The 13,730-nt window shown below is 50.0% G+C and overlaps 1 non-coding gene across 1 annotated transcript; it reads left to right on the top strand.

The window, feature by feature from the left end:
• The first annotated feature begins 1,224 nt into the window (after nucleotides 1–1,224).
• On the top strand, nucleotides 1,225–1,298 carry trnai-uau (transfer RNA isoleucine (anticodon UAU)). Its single transcript has one exon. It is a non-coding gene; the product is annotated as a tRNA-Ile (tRNA).
• The last annotated feature ends 12,432 nt before the right edge of the window (nucleotides 1,299–13,730 follow it).

Here is a 13,730-nt window from a genome sequence, read left to right as displayed (position 1 = left end):
TGGTAAAATGAGAGTGAGAAACAGAGAGAAAGTGAGAGAGACACAGAAAAAAAGAGAAAGAGGTAGAAAGGGAGTGACAGAGACGACCAAAAACTCCCATACCTACTAGGGGAAGAGAGAAATTGTGTAACACTAGCGGCACACTATGTTACAGCTTGCCATAAACAGAGGGACAACCACTAAATATAAGAGAGTATATATAAATTATATGAAAGTCTATTTATACACTCAGGGATATATCTGTTTATACACTGTATGGATAGATCGGTATTTTTGTGAGCAAACATGAATGTTTTTCGATGCTTTGGCAACATAAGATGTAACTTGTCATGCCAATAAAGCGATTTGAATTGAATTGAATTGAATTGAGTGACAGAAAGATAGAGAGAAAGATAGAGAGAGAGTGGTAGAGACACAAAGAGGGAGAAATATAGAAAGAAGGAGGCAGAGAGACTGAGAGAGAGATGTGTAACTGAGTTGCCTTGGGACGTTCTAGCATGGGAAAGTTGCTCTATTGTAGTTGTGAGGTGACTATTGAAGAGCCTGAGGCAGGTAACGGGGGATGAGACACAATCTGAGTGGTGAACTGCGCCCTGCCTCATTCTTCAAACGCACAGCACTGTTCAATTCAATTCAATTCAAATCGCTTTATTGGCATGATGACAAGGTACATCTTATGTTGCCAAAGCATTGAAAAAAAATTCATGGTTGAACACATAAACACTGATCTATCCATACAGTGTAGAAACAGATATATCCCTGAGTGTATAAATATACATTCATATATAATTTGTATATACTCTTTTCTTATATTTAGTGGTTGTCCCTCTGTTTATGGCAAGCTGTAACATAGTGTGCTGCTAAGGTTACACAATTTCTCTCTTCCCCTAATAGGTATGGGAGTTTTTGGTCATCATTCAAATTTCTGAATTCCGGGCATATTTTTGTGAATTTTGGGTAGAAATTCTCCCTTATGCCCTGATATTTTCTACAAGCTGTGAGGAAGTGCATCTCTGTCTCCACCACACTCTGACTGCAATGAGAACATATCCTGTCCTCTCTTGGTAGCCGGGTCTGCCTGTGTCTGCATTTTTCAATCGCCAGGTTATGTTCACTAAGTCTGTACATTTTCAAGGTTTTTCTCAAATTGCTATCCTTTATCATGGTCAGGTAATCAGCCATGTTGTGTTGCACTAACGGGAATGAGAGCAATCCTGTATCAGTGGCTCCATAGCTCAGGGGTTAGAGCACTAGTCTTATAAATCGAGGGGTCGTGAGTTCAAATCTCACTGGGGCCTGTGCAAAGTTAGTTTTTGTTTCTGAACTCGCCATTAATCCACCACATGTTTTCTTTTAAGTATGAAACAGTTCAGAGACCATCCCAAGAACAGGCTCTCACTCCCCTCCCCCTCTCCTTCCATTCAAATCCCCTGTTCTCCCCTTCACCCTCTCGCTACACATTTCTCTCACCTTCTTCACCTCCTCTCTCTACCATTCCCCCTCCCAATCTGTCCTTTCCTCTTGGGGAGACAAGAAGGCGGATGGGGAGAGGGAGAGTAAAGGGAGGAGAGAGACTGTGGGTGAAGTGCAGAGAGGGCCAGAGATAGAGAGAGGGGAAGGAGAGTGAGTGTGGGGAAAGAGATAGAGAGAGGGGAAGGGGAGAGAGTGTGGGGAAAGGGATAGAGAGATGGGAAGGGGAGAGAGTGTGGGGAAAGGGATAGAGAGAGGGGAAGGGTAGAGAGTGTGGGGAAAGGGATAGAGAGAGGGGAAGGAGAGGGAGTGTGGGGAAAGGGATAGAGAGAAGGGAAGGAGAGAGAGTGTGAGGAAAGAGATAGAGAGAGGGGAAGGTGAGAGAGTGTGGGGAAAGGGATAGAGAGAGAGTGTGGGGAAAGGGATAGAGAGAGGGGAAGGAGAGAGAGTGTGGGGAAAGAGATAGAGAGATGGGAAGGGGAGAGAGTGTGGGGAAAGAGATAGAGAGAGGGGAAGGAGAGAGAGTGTGGGGAAAGGGATAGAGAGAGGGGAAGGAGAGAGAGTGTGGGGAAAGAGATAGAGAGAGGGGAAGGAGAGAGAGTGTGGGGAAAGGGATAGAGAGAGGGGAAGGGGAGAGAGTGTGGGGAAAGGGATAGAGAGAGGGGAAGGAGAGAGAGTGTGGGGAAAGGGATAGAGAGAGGGGAAGGAGAGAGAGTGTGGGGAAAGGGATAGAAAGAGGGGAAGGAGAGAGAGTGTGGGGAAAAAGATAGAGAGAGGGGAAGGAGAGAGAGTGTGGGGAAAGGGATAGAGAGAGGGGAAGGGGAGAGAGTGTGGGGAAAGGGATAGAGAGAGGGGAAATAGAGAGAGTGTGGGGAAAGGGATAGAGAGAGGGGAAGGAGAGAGAGTGTGGGGAAAGAGTAAGAGAGAGGGAAAGGAGAGAGAGTGTGGGGAAAGGGACAGGGAGAGGGGAAGGAGAGAGAGTGTGGGGAAAGGGATAGAGAGGGGAAGGAGAGAGAGTGTGGGGAAAGGGATAGAGAGAGGGGAAGGAGAGTGAGTGTGGGGAAAGGGATAGAGAGGGGAAGGAGAGAGAATGTGGGGAAAGAGATAGAGAGAGGGGAAGGAGAGAGTTGGGAAAGGGATAGAGAGAGGGGAAGGAGAGAGTGTGTGGGGAAAGGGATAGAGAGAGGGAAAGGAGAGAGAGTGTGGGGAAAGGGATAGAGAGAGGGGAAGGGGAGAGTGTGTGGGGAAAGGGATAGAGAGAGGGGAAGGGGAGAGAGTGTGGGGAAAGGGATAGAGAGAGGGGAAGGAGAGAGAGTGTGGGGAAAGGGATAGAGAGGGGAAGGAGAGAGAGTGTGGGGAAAGGGATAGAGAGAGGGGAAGGAGAGAGAGTGTGGGGAAAGGGATAGAGAGAGGGGAAGGGGAGAGAGTGTGGGGAAATGGATAGAGAGAGGGGAAGGGGAGAGAGTGTGGGGAAAGGGATAGAGAGAGGGGAAGGGGAGAGAGTGTGGGGAAAGGGATAGAGTGAGGGGAAGGAGAGAGAGTGTGGGGAAAGGGATAGAGAGAGGGGAAGGAGAGGAGTGTGGGGAAAGGGACAGAGAGAGGGGAAGGAGAGAGAGTGTGTGGAAAGGGATAGAGAGAGGGGAAAGAGAGAGAGTGTGGGGAAAGGGATAGAGAGAGGGGAAGGAGAGAGAGTGTGGGGAAAGAGATAGAGAGAGGGAAAGGAGAGAGAGTGTGGGGAAAGGGATAGAGAGAGGCGAAGGAGAGAGAGTGTGGGGAAAGGGATAGAGAGAGGGGAAGGAGAGAGAGTGTGGGGAAAGGGATAGAGAGAGGGGAATGGGAGAGAGTGTGGGGAAATGGATAGAGAGAGGGGAAGGTGAGAGAGTGTGGGGAAAGGGATAGAGAGGGGAAGGAGAGAGAGTGTGGGGAAAGGGAAGGAGAGAGACTGTGGGGAAAGGGGAGACAGGGAAGGAGATGGAGAGATGGAAGGAGAGAGGTGGAATGGGAGAGAAACAGGGAAGCAAAGAGGAGAGAGGGAGAGAGAAAGAGAGAGGAGGTAGCGAAAGTGAGAAAGAGAAAGAGAAATAGAGAGAGGGAAAGTGAGTGAGAGAGAAAGAGAGAGATAGAAAGGGAGTGACAGAAAGATAGAGAGAGAGTGGTAGAGACACAAAGAGGGAGAAATATAGAAAGAAGGAGGCAGAGAGACTGAGAGAGAGATAGAGTGTAACTGAGTTGCCTTGGGACGTTTTAGTACGTGAAAGTTGCTCTATTGTTGTTGAGAGGTGACTATTGAAGAGCCTGAGGCAGGTATCGGGGGATGAGACACAATCTGAGTGGTGAACTGCGCCCTGCCTCATTCTTCAAACACACAGCACTAACTGGAATGAGAAGCAATTCAGTGCAGGTGGCTCCATAGCTCAGGAGTTCGAGCAGTCGTTTTATTTAAACCAGGGGTCGTGAGTTCAAATCTCACTGGTGCCTCTGCAAATTTGTTAATTCACAGCATGTTTACTTTTAAGTGTGAAACAGCTCCGAGACCAACACGAGAACAGGCTCTCTCTCCCTTCCCAATCTCCATCTCTCTCCCTCCTTCCGATCAATTCCCCTGTACTCCCCTTTTTGCCTGCCTCGCTCTCACCACATCTCTCCCCTTTCCTCTCTCACTCTGTCCTTTCCTCTTGGGGAGAGTAGAAGGAGGAGGATGGGGAGAGATGAGGTGAAGGGAAAGAGATAGAGAGAGGGGAAGTGGACAGTTGGAAGGAGGGAGGCAGAAAGCGGTAAGACAGCGTGAGGAGAGAAAGAAGAGAGAGGAGAACGAGGGGAAAGGGAGAGAGAGGTGGGAGTTGGAGAGGGGGGATGCCGAGAGCGGCAAGGTGAGATAGAGCGAGGGGAAGGGGAGAAGGAGGCAGATGGAGGAGGGGGAAATGAGAGAGGGGAAACAGGGGAGACAAAGTGGGAAGAGAGAGAAGGGGAGGGAAGGAGATAGAGGCAAGAGGGAGTGACAGAGTTAGAAGGGGAGGGAAGAGAAGAATGAAGGGAAGGAGATACAGAGAGGGGAAGTGTAGGGGTTCGCAAAATTCCCCTATTTTCCTTGAAGATCGGGAAATATTGGTCCACATCGTGGTTGAAGAATTATGTGTTTTGAATTGCCTCTGGGTTGGATCAATGTTTTTAAAGCATACTCAGAGCCACGAAAGACTGCTCTGAGATGGGCAGCACGTGGACAACACCGGAATCGAGGAGTTCTGCGGAAATATTCGCACACATTAAGACAGAACATTTGATTTGAATTTGTGCCCTTGAGCCTGGTCAATCACAAAAAGGTTTTAAAATGGCCGTCAGAAAGCATTGGCCAAGAACAGTGCGGCTTGGAAAAGCAGCTTGTGCAGCTTGTTATGTGTCTGTGTGAAAGACCTGTCAATCAAACCAGGGATTTTCCCTTTTGTGGAGAGGCAAGGTTTGTTTATACGAAACTGCAGGATGTTTATTTACTTAAGGGATTAGCCCACTTGAACCGAAACCGCAGAACAATTGGCTTCTATTTACACAGAAAATCCAAACCCATTCAAAGCACTTACACACAATAGATACATCTAAACTCAGGAAAAGGACTTTTGATATGCAACAGTTTAGGAATGAATGGGTTTTTGAATCACCCAATTCTAAACAATAAGGCAGTTGGATTCCCTTTTGTTTTAGCCCAGGTGAACTCCGGATGTGGGCGGGTACACTTTGGCCCCAGAGTGCAGACACATTAAATCGCTCACTTTGAATCTGCCAGTCATGGCTTTCTTTTGTGTATTGGAACTTTTGGGCACGAATTTTGCACACAGACCTTTTCAGCGCCAAACAGGAGTTGGCAGGATATAAAAGATAGCTCCTGAGAAGCTATCTCTCTCTCTTACTTCGCTGGACCACAGGTGAGCAGGGTTTCTGACTCCTCAGCAAGGCCACCTAGTCAGGTGTTAGGGGGGGGTGATTTAGGGGAAATTGCTAAGATTGTTTAATCAACATTGTAGCCATCAATCCCTCGTTTTTGCTGTCTGCCTTCCCCCATTTAAGCAATGTTACTGTAATTACTGTGTTCATGTGGTATAGTTTAAATTTGATTACAGTTTCTTTAGGTTAACAAAGTTTGACTTTCTCACACCCAGACCAGTTGTCTGCTTTTAATATATCATTAATTATAAGTCCTTCAGTCAGAACTGGAAGGTGGGGTAGCGATTCGAAACCGCTGTTTGAATTGGTTTAAGGGTAGCAGGCAAAGGCTGCTGACCAGGTAAATTACCGTAAACCAGGTAAAAGGTTGGAATTGGTCAGGGTGCGGGCAAAGCTGCCTGACCAGGCAAATTACCGTAAACCAGTTAAAAGACGCCCCCCTACAGAAGGAGAGAGGTGGAAGGGGGCAAGAGACAGAGTGAGAAGGGGAGAGAGCGGGAAAGTGGAGAGTGTGAGAGAATAGGTGAGAGAAGGGCGGATGGAGGAAGAGCAATGAGACTGAGGAAGGGCGAAGGTGAGAGAGAGAGTAAAAGCCTTTCAGACGCAAGAGCTAAACCCAGAAAAGAGTCCCCTGAGTCAGCTGCTACTGAAACTAAGTAACCAGCCGGACCCTGACCAGCCCCAGACCAACACAGCCGTCCAAACACCAATCTAGTGAACCAAATCATTAAAAAATGCAAAGAAACCTACCTGAAACATTGGAACAAAATAACCGAAAACCAAAGCAGATTAGAATGTTACCGGGCCCTAAAAAGAGAATATAAACTGGCAGACTACCTCACGACCATCAGAGACACAAAACAGAGACAGACCCTCACCAGGTACAGACTAAGCGACCACCAACTGGAAATTGAAAAAGGCAGATACAAGAAATCCTGGCAGCCTAGAGAGAATAGAATATGCGATCAATGTCTGGCCGGCGAGGTTGAAACAGAGATGCATTTCCTCCTAAAATGCGAAAAATTCAACACATCAAGAAACATATTATTCAACAAGCTAAGCCAAACAACCCCAGATTTCAAGGAATTGGATGACCTGTCAAAATTGAGATTAGTCCTAGGAGAAGGAGACAGACCATACCTTGGGGCCAAACATGTCACAACCTGAGGACTGTTTAAAATTAAGACTGTTTAAAATTAATATTGAACGTACCAAATGAAGTACAAAGACTGTTTAAAATTAATATTGTTTAAAAGTAATATTGTATGTACCCAACAAATGTCAAATCGATTGACACCTACAGAATGTTGGAAAACTGTACCATTTTGCTATGTAAGCTTTGGCAATATGGTTCTCTGTAAACTTTCATGCCAATAAAGCATTTGAATTGGAATTGGAATTGGAGTAAAAGTAACAGAGAGGGAGAGAGAAAGAGAGAGAAAGTGAGAGCGCCACAGAGAAAAAGAGAAAGAGCTAGAAAGGGACAGAGAGTGACAGAAAGATAGAGAGAGAGTGGTAGAGACACAAAGAGGGAGAAATATAGAAAGAAGGAGGCAGAGAGACTGAGAGAGAGATAGAGTGTAACTGAGTTGCCTTGGGACGTTTTAGTACGTGAAACTTGCTCTATTGTTGTTGAGAGGCGACTATTGAAGAGCCTGAGGCAGGTATCGGGGGATGAGACACAATCTGAGTGGTGAACTGCGCCCTGCCTCATTCTTGAAACACACAGCACTAACTGGAATGAGAAACCCTTCAGTACAGGTGGCTCCATAGCTCAGGGGCAAAAGCACTGGTCTTGTTAAACCAGGGGTTGTGAATTCAAAACTCCCTGGGGCCACTGCAAATTTGTTAATTCACAGCATGTTTACTTTTAAGTATGAAAAAGCTCTGAGGCCAACACAAGAACAGGCTCTCCCGCCATTCCCAATCTCCACCTCTCCCTCTCCTTCTGTTCAATTCCCCCTCTTTGCATCTCTCATTCACCTCCTCTCTCTGCACTTTCCACTCTCTCTCACCACTTCCCTTCCTCCTACTCTCTCTCTTTCCCCCTCTCACTCTGTCTTTTCCTCTTGGGGAGAGTAGAAGGAGGATGGGGAGAGAAGAGGCGAAAGGGAGAGAGTGTGTAGGGGAGAGAGAAAAGGGAAGGAGATAAAGAGGGGAAATGGGAGGCGGGAAGCGGTAAGACAGCGTGAAAAGAGGAGAGAGGGAGAGAAGAGAACGAGGGGAAAGGGAGAGAGAGAGGCGGATGGAGGAAGTGGGAGTTGGAGAGGGGGGATGCTGAGAGCGGGAAGGTGAAATTAGGGCGAGGGGAAGGTGAAATTAGGGCGAGGGGAAGGGGAGAGGCAGGTGGAGGAGGGGAAAATGAGAGAGAGGAGAGACGAAGGGAGAGAAGAGAGAAGAAGAGGGAGTGACAGAGTTAGAAGGGGGGAGGGAAGGAGAGAGGTGGAAGGGAGCAAGAGACAGGGAGAGAGTGGGAAAGTGCGAGTGAATAGATGAGAGAACGGTGGATGGAGGAAGAGCAATGAGACTGAGGAAGGGCGAAGGGGAGAGAGAGAGTGAAATAGAGAGAAAGTGAGAGAGTGACGGAGAAAAAGAGAAAGAGGTAGAAAGGGAGTGACAGAAAGATAGAGAGAGAGTGGTAGAGACACAAAGAGGGAGAAATATAGAAGAAAGGAGGCAGAGAGGGATAGAGTGTAACTGAGTTGCCTTGGGACGTTTTAGTACGTGAAAGTTGCTCTATTGTTGTTGAGAGGTGACTATTGAAGAGCCTGAGGCAGGTATCGGGGGATGAGACACAATCTGAGTGGTGAACTGCGCCCTGCCTCATTCTTCAAACGCACAGCACTAACTGGAATGAAAAGTAACCCCATGCATGTGGCTCCATATCTCAGGGGTTAGAGCACTGGTCTTGTAAATCAGGCGGTCGTGAGTTCAAATCTCACTGGTGCCTATGCAAATTTGTTAATTCACAGTGTGGTAAAGCCACTGAGGAACTCCAAACAACTGTATATAATTCCCTTTAGTGATGTGTTAACTACAGACTGAATCTGTACCATTGTATATACTGTTTGCATGTACAGAACATTGTCCTTTTAAGAGCGCAAGCAAACATTATGATGTCATACTGCTAATCATGTGATCACCCAAAGGTGGGAAAAATGTGATGACATCATGATGCCATCCACAGGACCGCCCTGGTAGTCCTCGTGGTGCTTCAGACCTGTATTCATAGTTCTCTTGCATCAATCTGTTTAAACTCATTAGTTTGACATTAAAAACCTTTTTGATTGATTGCCTGCATTGGACTCAATCTCTAGATAGGAATTTGGCCATTCCTACATTGGTGACCATGACTTTTGTGAACGGATTTCGCGAAAGGAACACAGCATGGAGGCAAACGCCATTTTGTTGAAGCACCGCAGTTCTGGGAGCAACAAGCGACCTCGTGGTTCATCCAAGTTGAAGCCCAGTTCGCCCTGAGAGGCATCGTTGTGATCAGACCCGATACTTATATGTGGTCTCCACTCTCGACGACTCTGCTGCCTCGTGGATCATCAGTCTTCTCGAGAATCCACCTACTGACCGCAAGTATGAGACCCTCAAGGCGCGGTTGCTACAGGTTTTCGGGCTCACGAAATCGGAGCACGCCCAGCGTCTGCTCGCTATGCCCGGGATCGGGGACTCCAAACCTTCCGAGCTGATGAGCCAGATGCTCACACTCCTCAGCTCCGAACCGCAATGCTTTCTCTTCAGAGAGTTATTCCTCAGCCAATTATTGGAGCAGGTGCAAGCGGCCTTGGCGAGATCCGAGGTCGAAGACTGCGCAATGCTCGCTGCTGAAGCAGACAAAATATTCGCAGTTACACAACAGCACTGCGCTGCCACAAGGCGCCCATCCCCACAGCCGCCGCCCCAGCTCCTCAGCCCGCGGGGCTGTGCTTCTACCACGCGCGGTTTGGCACGAAGGCGAGATGTTGCCACCCTCCCTGCAGCTTCTCTCAAAAAAAACAACTCCGTCCAATGAAGAACGGGTCTAACGTGCGCCCCGCGGCCGCGATGGCAATTGGCAATGCAGGCAAGCTGCTCTTCATCACAGATGCCATCTCCGGTCGTCGGTTCCTGTGCGACACCGAGGCGCAGTACAGCATTCTACCCGCGTCAGCTCTTGATGTACAGGCTGGGAAGCACGGCCTCCCCCTCGAAGCGATTAATGGCGGTGCTATTCAGACCTTCGGTAGACGGTGGGTCCAGGTGTGTTTCGGCAGCCAACGGTTTTTCTGGGAATTCGTTACGGCCAAGGTTTCGCAAGCCATTCTCGGTGCAGATTTCCTGTGCGCCAACGGCCTCCTGGTTGATGTAAAGAACCGGCGGCTGATCAACGCGGCCACGTTTCACTCTATCCCTTGCCACCATAGTAACACCATGTCACGCACCATCTCCTGCGCTTTCCCGACTCCGGATGAGTTCGCTCACCTGCTGGGCGAATTTCCAGACCTGACCAGGCCCACGTTCTCCTCCACGGCCACGAAACATGGTGTGGAACACCACATCAGCACCACCGGCACCCCGGTCCACGCGCGGGCCCGACGACTCGAACCTGGCAAGCTAGCGGTCGCGAAGGCGGAGTTCGCAACGATGGAGCATTTAGGGATTATTCGCATGTCGAATAGTCCCTGGTCTTTGCCTCTTCACATCGTACTGAAACATGGCGGTGGATGGCAGCCCTGCAGCGACTATTGGTGCCTAAACAACGCCACCACTCCTGATCGATACCCGATCCCCCACATCCAAGATTTCTCTGCCCATTTGGCAGGAAACACCGTTTTTCCCAAGGTTGACCTTGTCCGGGGCTACCACCAGGTCCCGGTGCATCCGCAAGATGTCCAGAAGACCGCAGTCATCACCCCTTTCGCTCTCTTTGAATTTTTAAGGATGCCGTTTGGGTTGAAGAACGCTGCCCAGGCATTCCAGCGCCCATGGACTCCATGCTGCGGGACCTCAAGTTCCTCTTCGCCTACTTAGACGACATTCTCATTGCCAGTCCAAATAAGGAGGAACACATCTCTCACCTTCGCATCCTCTTTCGACACCTCAGCCAACATGGCCTGATTATCAACCCAGCCAAGTGTCAGTTTGGTCTGCACCAAATCGATTTCCTGGGACATCGCATTACCTCAGAGGGAGCGGTTCCTTTGCAAGCAAAGGTAGAGGCGGTGACCTCCTTTCCACGCCCGCAGAACACAAAGGCCCTACAGGAATTCCTCGGCATGGTAAACTTTTACCACCGTTTCGTGCCTAAGGCAGCACTATTCATGCAGCCCCTGTACGAGGCCCTCAAGGGCAAGTCTGGCAAGGATCTGGTAAGCTGGACGGTTGACATGGACCGGGCATTCATCAACACCAAGCATGCCTTAGCCAACGTGACCATGTTGGCACACCCGCTACCAGGAGCCACCATCGCCCTCACCACCGACGCATCAGATTACACAATCGGCACCGTTCAGGAGCAGTGGGTGAACGGGACGTGGCAGCCGTTGGCATTCTTCAGCTGTCAACTGCGGCATAACGAGCGGGCGTACAGTACTTTCGACAGGGAGCTACTAGCCCTTTTTCTGGCCATCCGCCATTTCCGGTTCTTGTTGGAAGGACGTCCTTTCACAGCCTTCGTCGACCACAAGTCACTGACGTTTGCCATGGCCAAGACCGCCGAACCGTGGTCATCTCGACAACAACGTCAGCTGACATGCATCTCTGAATTTACCACAGACATTCAGCACGTGGCCGGTAAAGACAACCTGGTGGCAGATTGCCTCTCCCGCGCGACCGTGCATGCGGTCCAGCTGGGCATCGACTACGTCCTCATGGCAGCAGACCAAGTCTCAGACCCAGAAGTGCAGGCTTACCGCACCAACACCACTTGCCTCCAGTTGGCCGACGTCAGGTTCCATTCAGCTGGTACCACGTTGCTGTGTGACGTCTCTGTTCGGGACCCTCACCCTATTGTGCCGGTCGCCTGGTGCCGCAAGGTGTTTGACGCCGTACATGGGTTGTCACACCCGGGAATGAAGGCGCCTCAGTAGCTAATGTCTTCTAAGTTCGTTTGTGGGGGCATGCATAAAGATGTCCGCGACTGGGCTAACACCTGCGTGGTATTCCAAAAGGCCAAGGTTCAGCGCCACATCAAGGCTTCATTGGCCACCTTTGCAGTTCCTGAGTGACGGTTTGACCACGTCAATGTGGACCTGGTAGGACCACTTCCACCTTCCCATGGTTTGACGCACATCCTGACCATAGTAGATTGCACCACCAGATGGCCAGAGGCGTTTCCCCTGTCACCTACTACTTCGGCGGACGTGGCCTTCATGGGTCACCCGTTTTGGAGTGCCTGCTGACAGCTCTTCGGACTGGGGCCCGCAGTTTTCCTCTGAGCTCTGGAATGCGGTGGCTCAAGGACTCGGTGTCAAGTTACACCGCACCATAGCCTACCACCCACAAGTGAACGGTCTGTGCGAACGTTTTCACAGATCGCTTAAGGCCGCACTGAGGGCCAGCCTCCAAGATGCTGGATGGGCAGACAAGCTACCATGGGTCATGTTGGGCCTTCGCACAGCCCCCAAAGAAGGTCTTCACGCTTCTGTGGCAGAGCTCGTTTATGGTCCACCACTGCGAGTGCCAGGGGATTTCCTGTCAACACCAACGGAGCCATGGTCCGCCTCATGCCAGCTTATCAGCCACCAGGAAGCAGCCAGATGTTTCGCATCGGTTCCCACATCGCATCACGGGGTTCAGGGCTCTCACGTTCCAGTGGAGCTGAAACAAGCTGATTACGTGTTCATCTGCCATGATGCTCACCGGGATCCGCTCAAGGCCCCATACACTGGTCCTTTCCGTTTCTTAGAGGCAGGAGACAAAACCTTCAAGGTGGATGTCGGTGGTAAACTGGACCACATTTCGGTTGACCGTTTGAAGCCGGCACAACTGGACCTTGACCATCCCATCGAGACCGCACAGCCACCGAGACGGGGTCGGCCGCCCACTGTCGTCGCGCCAGAGCAAGTACAACCACTTGGCAGACTGCCCGCCATCCAACAGCTTCTGTTTCGGGAATACAGGAGTCGTTCTGACAGGCTTGTCAGACCCCCTAACCGTTTGACTTTTTCCATTAAAGACAATTCTGGGGGGGCACATGTGGCAGAGCCACTGAGGGACTCTGAACAACTGTACATAATTCCCTTTAATGATGTGTTAACTACAAACTGAATCTGTACCATTGTATATACTGTTTGCATGTACAGGGCGCGGTCCCTGTAAGAGCGCAAGCAAACGCCAAAATGTCATGCCGCTAATCACGTGATCACCCAAACGCGGGAATAACGTGATGATGTCATGACGCCATCCACAGGACCGCCCAGGCAGTCCTCGTGGAGCTTCTGACCTGTTAAGACCTGTATTCATAGTTCTCTTGCATCAATCTGCTAAACTCGTTAGTTTGAAATTAAAAACCTTTTTGATTGATTGCCTGCATCGGACTCAATCTTTGGATAGGAATTTGACCATTCCTACAACAGCATGTTTTCTTTTAAGTACGAAACAGCTCCGAGACCAACACGAGAACAGGCTCTCTCGCCCTTCCCAATCTCCATCTCTCCCTCTCCTTCCATTCAATTTCCCTGTACTCCCCCTCTTTGCCTGTCTCTCTCTTCCTTACCCCTCTCTCTACCTATCTTCCCTCTCTCTCCCTCAGCCTCTCTCTCACTTTCCCCACCTCCCATTCACCTCCTCTCTCTACATTTCCCCCTCTCTCTCACCACTTCCCTTCCTCCTACTCTCTCCCCTTTCCTCTCTCTTTCCCCCTCTCACTCTGTCCTTTCCACTTGGGGAGAGTAGAAGGAGGAAAGGGAGAGGAGGATGGGGAGAGAAGAGGCAAAAGGGAGAGAGAGTGTGTAGGGGAGAGAGAAAAGGGAAGGAAATAGAGAGAGGGGAAGTGGAGAGCTGGAAGGAGAGAGGTGGGAAGCGGAGAGACAGCATGAAAAGAGGAGAGAGGGAGAGAAGAGAAAGAAGAGGGAGGGAGAACGAGGGGAAAGGGAGAGAGAGGCGGTTGGAGGAAGGGGGGATGCTGAGAGTGGGAAGGCGAGATAGAGCGAGGGGAAGGGGAGAGAGAGGCAGATGGAGGAAGGGGGAGTTGGAGAGGGGGGATGCCGAGAGCGGGAAGGGGAGAGAGAGGCAGATGGAGGAGGGGGAAATGAGAGAGGGGAAACAGGGGAGACAAAGTGGGAAGGGAGAGAAGAGAGAAGGGGAGGGAAGGAGATTGAGGGAAGAGGGAG

Source organism: Somniosus microcephalus, unplaced genomic scaffold (genome assembly GCF_052327205.1).
Source record: "Somniosus microcephalus isolate GS21.2 unplaced genomic scaffold, FLI_Smic_1.0 unresolved_chr2, whole genome shotgun sequence".
Classification (NCBI taxonomy): Eukaryota; Metazoa; Chordata; class Chondrichthyes; order Squaliformes; family Somniosidae; genus Somniosus; species Somniosus microcephalus.
Note: the sequence above shows the minus strand (reverse complement) of the source record. Positions and strands in the feature narration are given on the sequence as shown.